The sequence below is a fragment of the Garra rufa genome, chromosome 2 (assembly GCF_049309525.1).
Source record: "Garra rufa chromosome 2, GarRuf1.0, whole genome shotgun sequence".
NCBI lineage: Eukaryota > Metazoa > Chordata > Actinopteri > Cypriniformes > Cyprinidae > Garra > Garra rufa.
Genome location: NC_133362.1, coordinates 38,879,350 through 38,891,914, shown reverse-complemented (window position 1 = coordinate 38,891,914; position 12,565 = coordinate 38,879,350). Strand labels below are relative to the sequence as shown.

The 12,565-nt window shown below is 34.2% G+C and overlaps 1 long non-coding RNA gene across 1 annotated transcript; it reads right to left on the bottom strand.

Annotated features, from left to right (window-relative positions):
- Positions 1-9,758: 9,758 nt before the first annotated feature.
- LOC141326538 (uncharacterized) lies at positions 9,759-12,354 on the bottom strand. Its single transcript, XR_012353912.1, has 3 exons — positions 11,125-12,354; positions 10,974-11,045; positions 9,759-9,991 (listed from the first exon to the last, which is right to left on the bottom strand). It is a non-coding gene; the product is annotated as an uncharacterized lncRNA (long non-coding RNA).
- Positions 12,355-12,565: the final 211 nt, after the last annotated feature.

Sequence of the window (12,565 nt, the reverse complement as noted above, 5' to 3'; positions counted from 1 at the left end):
AAAGTCAGAACTGCGAGTTTGTATAAAATATTTCTGAGAAAAAATGTCTGAATTGCAAGTTTGCATCACATATTTATAAGAAAAAAGTCAGAATTGTGAGTTTGCATCATATATTTATGAGAAAAAAGTCAGAACTGCGAGTTTGTATAACATATTTCTGAGAAAAAAAGTCAAAATTGCGAGTTTGCATCACATATTTATAAGAAAAAAGTCAGAATTGCGAGTTTGTATCACATATTTATGAGAAAAAAGTCAGAATTGCGAGTTTGTATCACATATTTATAAGAAAAAAGTCAGAATTGTGAGTTTGTATCACATATTTTGGAAAAAAAAAAGTCAGAATTGCGAGATACAAAATTTATATCACACAATTCTGATTTTATAACTTGAAATTTGCAAAAATTAGAAAAAAGTCAGAACTGCGAGTTTGTATCACATATTTATGAGAAAAAAGTCAGAACTGCGAGTTTGTATAACACAATTCTGAGAAAAAAGTCAGAATTGTGAGTTTGTATAACATTTCTGAGAAAAAAAAGTCAGAATTGTGACTTTGCATTACATTTTTATGAGAAAAAGTCAGAACTGCGAGTTTGTATCACAATTCTGAGAAAAAAAGTCAGAATTGCGACTTTGCATCACATATTTATAAGAAAAAAGTCAGAACTGTCAAGAAAATTCAAGAGTTCATGGTGAATCAAATGCCAGATACAATAAATACTGCAAAATGTGGGACTTTTAATTATAAACAAGCTTAAAATACACTAGTACTCTTATTTTGAAATGTCTTTGCTTTACTATTTCCATCAATAGTAGATCATAAGCAACCACTTGACATAAATGCATGGTATTTACTGATTATGAGCTGCTTTGAAACCGTTATGTATCAAAGTATGCTACATTTTAACACGCGTCATTGCCTGTAAAGGTTTACTAATCATATTAGACCATATCACAATCATTGCTTTTCCATCCCCAAATTGAAGACCTTATACAATTATAATGATAAGACATATTTAAGACTTTAAATGCCCTTAAATTTGCTCAAACTTTTTGATTAGACTTTTTAGGAAGTCAGAATTGTGAGTTTGCATCACATATTTATAAGAAAAAAGTCAGAACTGCGAGTTTGTATCACATATTTCTGAGAAAAAGTCAGAATTGCGAGTTTGTATCACATATTTATGAGAAAAAAAGTCAAAATTGCGAGTTTGTATCACATATTTATGAGAAAAAAGTCAGAATTGCGAGTTTGTATAACACAATTCTGAGAAAAAAAAGTCAGAACTGCGAGTTTGTATCACATATTTCTGAGAAAAAGTCAGAATTGCGAGTTTGTATCACATATTTCTGAGAAAAAGTCAGAATTGCGAGTTTGTATCACATATTTATGAGAAAAAAAGTCAAAATTGCGAGTTTGTATCACATATTTATGAGAAAAAAGTCAGAATTGCGAGTTTGTATAACACAATTCTGAGAAAAAAAAGTCAGAACTGCGAGTTTGTATAACACAATTCTGAGAAAAAAAGTCAGAACTGCGAGTTTGTATAACATTTCTGAGAAAAAAAGTCAGAATTGCGACTTTGCATTACATTTTTATGAGAAAAAAGTCAGAACTGCGAGTTTGTATCACAATTCTGAGAAAAAAGTCAGAATTGTGAGTTTGTATAACATATTTCTGAGAAAAAGTCAGAATTGTGAGTTTGTATAACATATTTCTGAGAAAAAGTCAGAATTGTGAGTTTGTATAACATATTTCTGAGAAAAAGTCAGAATTGTGAGTTTGCATCACATATTTATAAGAAAAAAGTCAGAACTGCGAGTTTGTATAACATATTTCTGAGAAAAAAAGTCAGAATTGCGAGTTTGCATCACATATTTATAAGAAAAAAGTCAAAATTGCGAGTTTGCATCACATGTTTATAAGAAAAAAGTCAGAACTGCGAGTTTGTATCACACAATTCTGAGAAAAAAGTCAGAACTGCGAGTTTGTATAACATATTTCTGAGAAAAAAAGTCAGAACTGCGAGTTTGTATAAAATATTTCTGAGAAAAAAAGTCAGAATTGCAAGTTTGCATCACATATTTATAAGAAAAGAGTCAGAATTGTGAGTTTGCATCATATATTTATAAGAAAAAAGTCAGAACTGCGAGTTTGTATAACATATTTCTGAGAAAAAAAGTCAAAATTGCGAGTTTGCATCACATATTTATAAGAAAAAAGTCAGAATTGCGAGTTTGTATCACATATTTATAAGAAAAAAGTCAGAATCGCGAGTTTGTATCACATATTTTTGAAAAAAAAGTCAGAATTGCGAGATACAAAATTTATATCACACAATTCTGATTTTATAACTTGAAATTTGCAAAAATTAGAAAAAAGTCAGAACTGCGAGTTTGTATCACATATTTATGAGAAAAAAGTCAGAACTGCGAGTTTGTATAACACAATTCTGAGAAAAAAGTCAGAATTGTGAGTTTGTATAACATTTCTGAGAAAAAAAAGTCAGAATTGCGACTTTGCATTACATTTTTATGAGAAAAAGTCAGAACTGCGAGTTTGTATCACAATTCTGAGAAAAAAAGTCAGAATTGCGACTTTGCATTACATTTTTATGAGAAAAAGTCAGAACTGCGAGTTTGTATCACAATTCTGAGAAAAAAAGTCAGAATTGCGACTTTGCATTACATTTTTATGAGAAAAAGTCAGAACTGCGAGTTTGTATCACAATTCTGAGAAAAAAAGTCAGAATTGCGACTTTGCATCACATATTTATAAGAAAAAAGTCAGAACTGTCAAGAAAATTCAAGAGTTCATGGTGAATCAAATGCCAGATACAATAAATACTGCAAAATGTGGGACTTTTAATTATAAACACGCTTAAAATACACTAGTACTCTTATTTTGAAATGTCTTTGCTTTACTATTTCCATCAATAGTAGATCATAAGCAACCACTTGACATAAATGCATGGTATTTATTGATTATGAACTGCTTTGAAACCGTTATGTATCAAAGTATGCTACATTTTAACACACGTCATTGCCTGTAAAGGTTTACTAATCATATTAGACCATATCACAATCATTGCTTTTCCATCCCCAAATTGAAGACCTTATACAATTATAATGATAAGACATATTTAAGACTTTAAATGCCCTTAAATTTGCTCAAACATTTTGATTAGACTTTTTAGGCTCCACAAGGATATGTGTATATTGCGTTAATAATTTAACAAACTAACATCAAACTCTGAAAGTAATTGTTAAGAGTTAAGCCATATGGCATGATGAGTGCTAAGTGTGTGACACAGATTTTCTGCCTGTGTGGACTTTCTCAAATGAGTCACTTACGAGGCACCGTTTCAGTTAGTACACTGCTTTGGAAAGCAGTAAGTAGGCAGTAGACAGCAAGGCAACTCAAAGTGTTTGAAACAGAGCCAATGTGAGCAGATGTTGAGACCAACCCTATGAAAAGAGAGAGTATATGTGGACACTGAAACTTCTACGTACTCTCTAGTGGTTGCAGAGATTGCAAAGGCCACATGAAAGATGCAAGAGCAGTTGAAACCAAAGTGTTTGGTAGAAAAAAAATTACATCTCAGTACTATCCCACCAGTATTTTTACTAATTACAACCATGTTGTGTTTGAAGACATACTCGACTATACCAGATGAGACCAACACACACAAAAACTCATATATGCAGTGAAGCCAGCTGAAATAATAAAGCCGGTAATGACCCTACACAAAAGCCTGAGGGAGGGCCACTTTTCAGAGTTCATAGGAAAGATGAAGCTATTTTTCATTTGATGCTAGAAGCCGTGCACAGCTTTCATGTTATGTCCCAATCCATTGTTTTTTGTAACAAGAGTTTTAAATGTCTTGTCATTTCGTGCGAGCCGTAAGGGAAGCCACAGGGAACAGCCACATGAATTGATGTTACCAAATGCAGCCCTCATAAAACCAACAGTACAATACTCCAGAAGGACAAGCCTAATTGATTAAATCTGCCACTGAATTATGTTTACAGGCCTTTCTGGTCAGTTTAGACCCTAAAAATATCAGCACTGTGTTTTGCAAAACTGTGTAGATCCCAAACAGTGATTGATGTTGACAAGCTGAGAGAGAAAGAAAGATTATTGAAACTTCCTGCTAGCCTAAGAGTAGGCTAAAATGCAGATTTTTTTTGGTTTGATGCTGGTCTTGGATGATAGACCAGCAGAGCTGTATCAGTGACCAGAAAAAGGTCACTGGTACAGTTGACCACTACACTCTTAAAAATAAAGGTTCTTCACGAAAGGTTCTTTGTGGCAAAAGAAGGTTCTTCAGATTATAAAAAGGTAAGAAAGAGATGGTTCTTTAAAGGGGTCATCAGATGCAAAACTCACTTTTACATGTTGTTTGAATATTAATGTGTGTTGGTAGTTTGTGTACACAGCCACCCTACAATGATAAAAATCCACCCAGCGGTATTTTATTAATCTTTAAAAGTAATATCCCCTTTTTAAAATCAGGTCCTTCTCAGCTTCTTATCGTTGTGACGAAACACAGTTGATTGACATGAGCGTCTTACTTTAGACCCGCCCTCACCAAGCTGAAACAGTCCGAATACGATCGCCATTGTGTGACTCAGGTGCAGAGGAAGACTCTAATTGAGCGGCTGAGGTGTTCTGTTGTTAGATGAAAGAATGAACACAGCAGTCGTCATTTACTCCGACATCTGAGCCGCTGAAGACGCAGAGGATTAACGTTACTTTCGGTTTTAAAAGGAAAGTGCCGATCCCGATCTACATATGCATCTATGTTCATGTGAATCATTCGTGATGCAGCTTCACCCACAGCAGAAGTGAGTATAAGGGTTTTAATGCATCTTTGCAAATGGCTTTTCTTAATAATGTGCTTGTTGGCAAGTTTCGCCGATAAATGCAGCTAAACGCGGCTAAATGCGGCTAAAGTAAACATTACAGCTCGTAATCCCACAGCAAAGAGTGGTGGGGTGAAGAGAGCTTATTTGCATTTAAAGGGCCGATGCAATAAAATGAGCTGATATTGTGCAGAGCTGATTTTGACAAGGTAAAAGGGTGTTTTTACACTATTGAGAACTTTTAACCAAAGTATATTGCAGACTTTTTATTAAGACCCTAAAGATTCATATGAACTTGTGGAAAATGGGCATCCGATGACCCCTTTAGAGAACCTTTGAATGGTTCTTTATGGAACCAAAAATGGTTCTTCTATGGCATTGCTTGAGGAACCTTTTAAAGCACCTTTATTTTTAAGAGTGTAAGATACGATGGGGCTAAAGGCACCTTTGATATTATATTCCTCTAAACCACTAGATGGCAGAAAAATGAGCCATAGCACTTTCCAAAACATCTACTTTTCAAGATTCAAGTGCAATTTTGTCTGATTTTTGTCTGTGCTTACATGATCTAATATTTGATGTTTTAAAAAATGTTTTAGATTTAAGTAGCAAATGAGAATCGCTAAAATTCTTGAATATATCTTGAGACAAGGGTCTTCTTAATGATTTTCAGTTTTGTTTAAGATGATTAAAGCAACAGCTTTTAAATAACGAAAGAATATGTAAAAGTATGGTATTTGGGGTAAAAAGCACCCCTGCTGTTGGAGCTAAAAGGCACAATAATTCTATTTGTTGACATGACATTGTTAGATTCAGATAGTAAATATTATTCAATATGTTGGGTGTCCATCTAAAAGATAATCACCATGTTAGGAAAGAAACCATCATTTTAAAAACATGCTATTAATCATATCATATAATAAAATATCATTTGTTATTACTACTGTAAATCTATATTAACTATTTTACTATGGGATCTCCTTAAATGCTTTCAGAATCTTTACATTTTAAAATAATTTTGTTTCTGTGTTTTAAAGTATATGTTTTATTTTAACATATTTTAATGACAGTATATTTATTGAACAAAAATTAATTCTTTTATGTATCAAAATAAGCAGGAAATAGTACAAACTTTGCTAAAGTGATTGTTTTGAACAAGTATTAACTCAGGCAATTAAAAAAAAAAACATTTTAGCTAAAGTATTTGTATCAATACTGTGTGTCACCTCATAAATTTTAAAGATTTTTAAACAAAATAAACGACTTGTATGATTTATTTTCGAACAAAATCTGTTGCTCCATAAATGTTCAATACAAAAGTATATATTTTTCTGCAATCATAGTGAAAAGAAAATTCTTTTTCCTAGGGTGTGCCTTTAGCCCCGTTGTACACTCTTAAAAATAAAGGTGCCTCACAATGCCATAGAAGAACCCTTTTTGTTTAAATGGTTCCATAAAGAACCTTTAACATCTGAAGAACCTTTCTGTTTCACAAAAGCTTCTTCAGATTATAAAAAGGTAAGAAAAGGATGGTTCTTTAAAGAACCTTTGACTGAATGGTTCTTCATGGAACCAAAAATGGTTCTTCTATGGAATCGCCGTGAAGAAACTTTTAAAGCACGTTATTTTTAAGAATGTACCCTATTGCCTTTTATCACATTAGCATCCCATGCTAACATCCAGAACAGAACATTTGCTAGATTTGATTCTATAACTTAGAAAATCACATTTGCTCAAGCATGAGGGAGTGAAAAAACATCTCTGAGGAAAGCAATGAAGCTTGGTGAAAATAAATACCAATGCCAGGAGCCTCAGTTTACAGGGTTTGTTTATTTCCTCTTTATATTTCTTTTCCATTCTTAAATGACAGACTTCAACTTGTCTGGACCGCAAGCAGGAAATGCATTCGTGTCCAAAAAAATGCACAGCGATAACAGTTGTGATGTATTGTGGGATGTTACATAAAACGTTTAATGACTGCTATAGAGCAAGCGCCGCCCGCTGTTCGGATAGAGGAACAGAGAGATGAGGTAAGGACAGGAGACGTGTTTAAGATCCTGACAGTGTAAACCTGTCAGACTTTGTGCTTCTGCTAATAAATTCTCTAGTCTGTGGCGTAAATGTTTAAAAGCAAGTATTTAAAATGTCTCATTTTAAAATGGTGTTCTCCCTCATGTTTTTAACTGTCAAACACTGAACCCAAGGTGCCCAGCTTAAGGTGTAGCCTACGTCTTTCCTTCCTACAAGGCTTTATACAGTGACATTTTATATTGCAAGTATACGTTATGTATTTTATATTCCTTGCTGTGAAGAGGTTACACTGGCAGAACCTCAGAGAAAGACTTGGCTTGAAAAGAAGTCGCCATCCTTCCTCAACCACACCTAGGACAATCTTAAATATCCAGAACATTCCCAGACATATATAGTTGATGAATATCACAGTGGCTTGTGGTCAGAGCTTTCAAAGCCTTCAGAGAAATGATGACAACTATCTGGAGAGCAAAAAGACTGATGATTCAAAAGTTATCACTCTTTCAATAAAAAGTATTCATCGAATAAAAAATTGATGCTTAAAATTGCATTAAATGTGATGAATGCATGCAACCCCAATCATATGTTTTGTACACACTGCTGTCTGGCCCAGAGTAGGATCCCATATTCCTTGGTTAAAGCAGATGGGAAGACACTGCAGGGATTTGCTAACATTTTCCATGGTTTAGTGAGTCATCTCCAGATCTGCCCAGCTGTCTGTCTTCATTCAGAAATTAATACTGACCATGCATATTTGACTGTGAAAGGTCTAAATGTTCTCAGGCAGAGAGAAGAGAGGGAAACAAGAAACCTAAGAAGAAATGAAATTGTATCTGGCAACGTGAGACGAACATATTTTTAAAAAGAGATTTGTAAATAGAGAGATGTGGCTGAGCACCAGCAAAGATTCAATTCAATTTAGCAGCAGTGAAGGATTTGGTTCATTTAATGATTTGAATCTTTTAAGTCAGTTCACAAAAATGATTCATTCAGATTTGTTTATTGCTTCATTCTGTTGCCAGCTACTAGTGAGAGTGTTTTTGAATATGCTACATCATTGTATCGACAGATTTGTTTAAAAACAGTGAGTTCAAAAGTACAGCTACCAATCTACAAAGAGACTTTGTGAGGGTTATACCATAACGGAATACACATTTACTTGATCGTTTGAGGTCAAGTTTTATATAAACACAATGTAACAGACTCAGAACTCAAAACTTATGTATGTCATGAGTGTACCCAAGAGCATTTTTTGACTGCTGCTTACTGTGCCCTCCACTATAATATTGGCACCCTTGCTAAATATGAGCAAAGGTGGCTGTGAAAATAGATCTGCATTGATTATCTTTTAGATCTTTCATTCAAAAAATGCACAAAATTCTAACAATGGAAATTGGGTTGGGGGGGGGGGGGTTATCTCATTATGAAATAAATGTTTTTCTCTAGTTCAGGTTGGCCATAATTATTGGCACCCAATTATTTCAACATCCTTTTCCCAAAATAACAGCTCTGAGTTTTCTCTAACAGTGTCTAATGAGGTTTTGGCAGGTTTCTAATGATTGGTTTTTGACAGAATCCATGATGCCATGTATCTGAACAAGATTTCCAGGACCTAAGGCAGACAGTATTTTTATCCGTGGGCATGGGTTACTTTTTATCCCTGTTTGCACCAAACCCATCTGGTGGGTTTGTTGCCAAAAAGCTCATTTTTTAGTTTCGTCTGACCATAGAAGCCAGTCCTGTTTGAAGTTCCAGTCGTGTCTGACATGTGAATATGCTGGAGTTTGTTTTTGGGCTAGTGAGGAAGATTATTCCTGAAACCCTCTGGAACAACATGTGGCGATGTAGGGGCTGTTTGATAATCTTATTTTAGGCTTTCTGACCACAAGACTCAACTAATCTCTGCAATTCTCCAGCTGTGATCCTTAGAGAGTCTTTGGCCACTCAAAGTCTCATCCTCACCGTGTATTAGGATGATTTAGACACACGTCCTCTTCCAGGCAGATTTGTAACATCTTTAGTTGATTGGAACTTCTTAATTATTGCCCTGAAATGGGGATTCTCAATGCGTTAGCTCTTTTCTTATAGCCTATTTCTTTGCTTTGTGAAGCTCAACAAACTTGTTCTGCACATCAGAACTACGTTCTTTGGTTTTACTCCTTGTGATGGATGATTAACCCTTGTATGGTGTTCGGGTCTGTGAGACCCGTTTTCAGTTTTTTTTCAAAAGAAAAATTAAACAATTAATTATTTTTTCAACCTGAAATTCATTGGCTTTGGCTTATTTTCTGTGAAGAACATAAATCCGAACAAATTTTCAATAACCGCATACACTGAAAAAAATGATTCATTGAATTTACTCAATTTTTTTAAGGTAAGTGGTTGCAATCAATTGATTTGATCTAAATTTAAACAAACACATTTATTTGGATTTAAACAATTTTATTTAGTTAACTTAGTATTAAAAAAATGAGTAATTTCAGCCCAATTTAAATATGCTACTTCCTTTTAATTTATTTAATTGTTTCTGAAGAAAAAATATTCATTGAATTTACTCAAATTTTTTAAGGTAAGTGGTTGCAATCAATTTATTTTAGCTACATTTAAATAATCACATTTTGTTGACTAAATTTCAAAATTGTTTTAATCACTTACCTTAAAAAAAATCATTTTCTTAAGGAGAGGTTCTTAAATGGCTTTGCAAATACACACAACAAGTTTAATGTTTTGAATTTATTTTTAATGTCATCAAATGTAAATTCAGTAACAGTTTCTTTGTATATACAACAAGTGTTTGGAAGACAAGTGCTTGCTTAACGTTGCACATTCACAAAATAAAAATGAACAAAAATTCACAGGTGAAAGAGGCCACATTGTTGAGTGCGGACTTGGAATTGCAAAATTAATAAAAATATGTGGAAACAGGCAACAGTATATAGTGATTAAACAGTATATTGTATTTTTTCAATAGTGAATAAAACAATAGTGCTAAAACTGTTCATATGTCATGCAACAAACTGCAATTTGTAATGGATTTTACAGGTATGCCCATGGTGATGTGTTGTGGGTCTTTCAAGGAGTCATCTCTTTGACTGTCCTATATTTAAATAAAAAGAAACTGTTATTAGTAGGGTTGGGTATCAACTGATATTTACCAGCCAATATGCACAAAAACAAATCAGTATGTCATCATAAACAGCTGTTTTTTTTTTTAAGTTAAAGTGAAAGGAAGCAGATGAGAAAGAAAACTGACAAATCTATTTGTATATCTCCCACATGTTGTTCCTAATCTGCAAATGGAACACAAATTCAGATATTTTTAATGAGATCTGTGAGCTTTCTAACCCTGCATAGACAGCAACGCAACTCAACTGAAATGTTCTTAGGCCAAGAAACACATTAAAGATATTGGTAAAATAGTCCATGTGACATCAGTGGTTCAACAGTAATTTCATGAAGCTACGAGAATACTTGTGCGCAAAGAAAACAAAAATACAGACTCCTCCGCGCCACCGTCTGCCATTCATGAGAGTACCATGACACAAGTGTTTGGTGTTGCTGACATGAACATGCATGGGCTGAACCATGTTTATAAGCAGAGGAAAACACACGCATATGTCATTGTAGTCTTGACAATGGAGGCAGGAAGAAGAATTGTTGAATAAAGTTATTTTTGTTTTCTTTGCACATTAAAATTATTCTTTAGCTCTGTAAAGATACGGTTGAACCACTGATGTCACATAAATGGTTACACTTATGTCCTTAGTACGTTTTTGGGCCAGTTATATTGTTGCCTATGCAAGTCCAGAAACCTCTCAGATTTCATTAAAAAAAAATTTTTAATTTTTTTTGGTTCTGAAGATAAACTAAGGTCTTCTGGGTTTGGAAAGACATGAGGGTGAGTAATTAACGACAGAATTTTCATTTTTTGGGCAACTATAACCCTTTTAGTATTTGAAATTTAAGTAGAATTTAAATTCAAGCAGAGACATTTTTGTCTGGACACTGTATTTGACATCACTGTGTTAAATAATAATACATATGGGAAAGGAAAAGACACTTGATAAATGAATACATACCTCCTGTAAAATGCCGAAATATTTGACCATTTTCCTCCCAGTAAGACCTCCTTTCTGGAAAACAGCAGTGATCTGTGGAACATAACATATTACATTATATGATATATTTCATTAAAGTCAACTGTTTATTGTAAAATGCTTTAATACTTACTGTGCATATTGCTGGAATAATACAACTTCACGAAAGTGGCGAACCTGGAAACTTCCTTTGGCATCAAGGAAATGGTATGTGTCCTAGTCACAGGAACATGCAGAGAGTCCCTCAAATGAAAGTAAAAACACAATAATTATTATTGCTAGTTTAAAACAGTTTACATGCTGCACCATTAAAGCTAGCAAAAAGGGGCATGTTCACATGATTACAATTGTGAACACTAAAAACATTCAGAAATCCAATGTTATATTGTGAGATTTACTGATAGGAACTAACTGGAAATTCCCCTCATAACTTCATGCCTTCGTCCATATTTTTGATTTCCCGGAACTTTCTATTACAAGGCATAGTTATTTGGATACGCAGTTAAGGATACGATCTGCCCATCATTGCTTTAAATGCAATAGTTGCCACAGAAGTTAATAATTTTTTTTCGGTATCACGCAAGCACTACCTTACCTTCAGCCAAAACAAACTGCTCTTGAACAAACAAGTTAAGGACATTAGATGACCCGTCCAAAAGGATTTAACGATATATGTCATGTTTAACCACAATAGAAGCCGGCAGATTCCCGAAGGACTGGCTGTGGTAACGTTGTAACTTAGGCGGGAACACCAATAACGTTACCGGCCTGAGCATCTCCGAAAGCGCTTAAGCATTTAAATAGACGCTATCCTTTCAAATAAACGGCGTATTTTAGGCTTATACAACTACATTTTCATACAAAAATATCTTAAAAGTACATTCTGTCACATAAAAAAGTATTATTTGTGTTATTTGTGTAAGTTATATGTGACCATCCGTTGGTCGCTGTGGAATTTCTCCCAAAGACTCATTTTGCAGATATTATTTATACAGCGAACAAACTATTTACTGTAATAAACAGTGCTACACTACATTATTACTCACATAAATATTACTCACCGTGTAAATCGACCGAATGATGAAAACTCCGGGTCCGGAATGAAAAGTTCCCACCGTGAACCTGACTGAGTCGTGACTGGAAACTCCTTTTGGCGCCAGGGAGAATGTGCATTTGTGCGCATGCGCAGAAAGTTTACTTAATATTTTCTAACTGAATTTAATTAATTCACATGGCTTGGATTTAAAACACATGTAATTCGCTTAAAACCAATTAATACTTATTAATTAAAATCAAAAACTAAATTTTTATTATTTAAACTAGCGAAATTGAATCATGCTTAATTTAATTGGGGCCATAATCATTTTTTTCAGTGTACTGTGCCTCCCCCCACGCATTTACATTACATACAAGGTGTTCGGGTCCACTGGACCCAGGTCCAATAAAAGTGTAGGTCCAGTGTTCCTACACTCTGTCTTCCTCCTTTCTGGTGATGCTGTTTTCTTCCCCTCCCCTTCCTGCTCCCGCACAAAGTTGCAACATTGTTGAAAATTCAACTATCAACACTGTCTGCT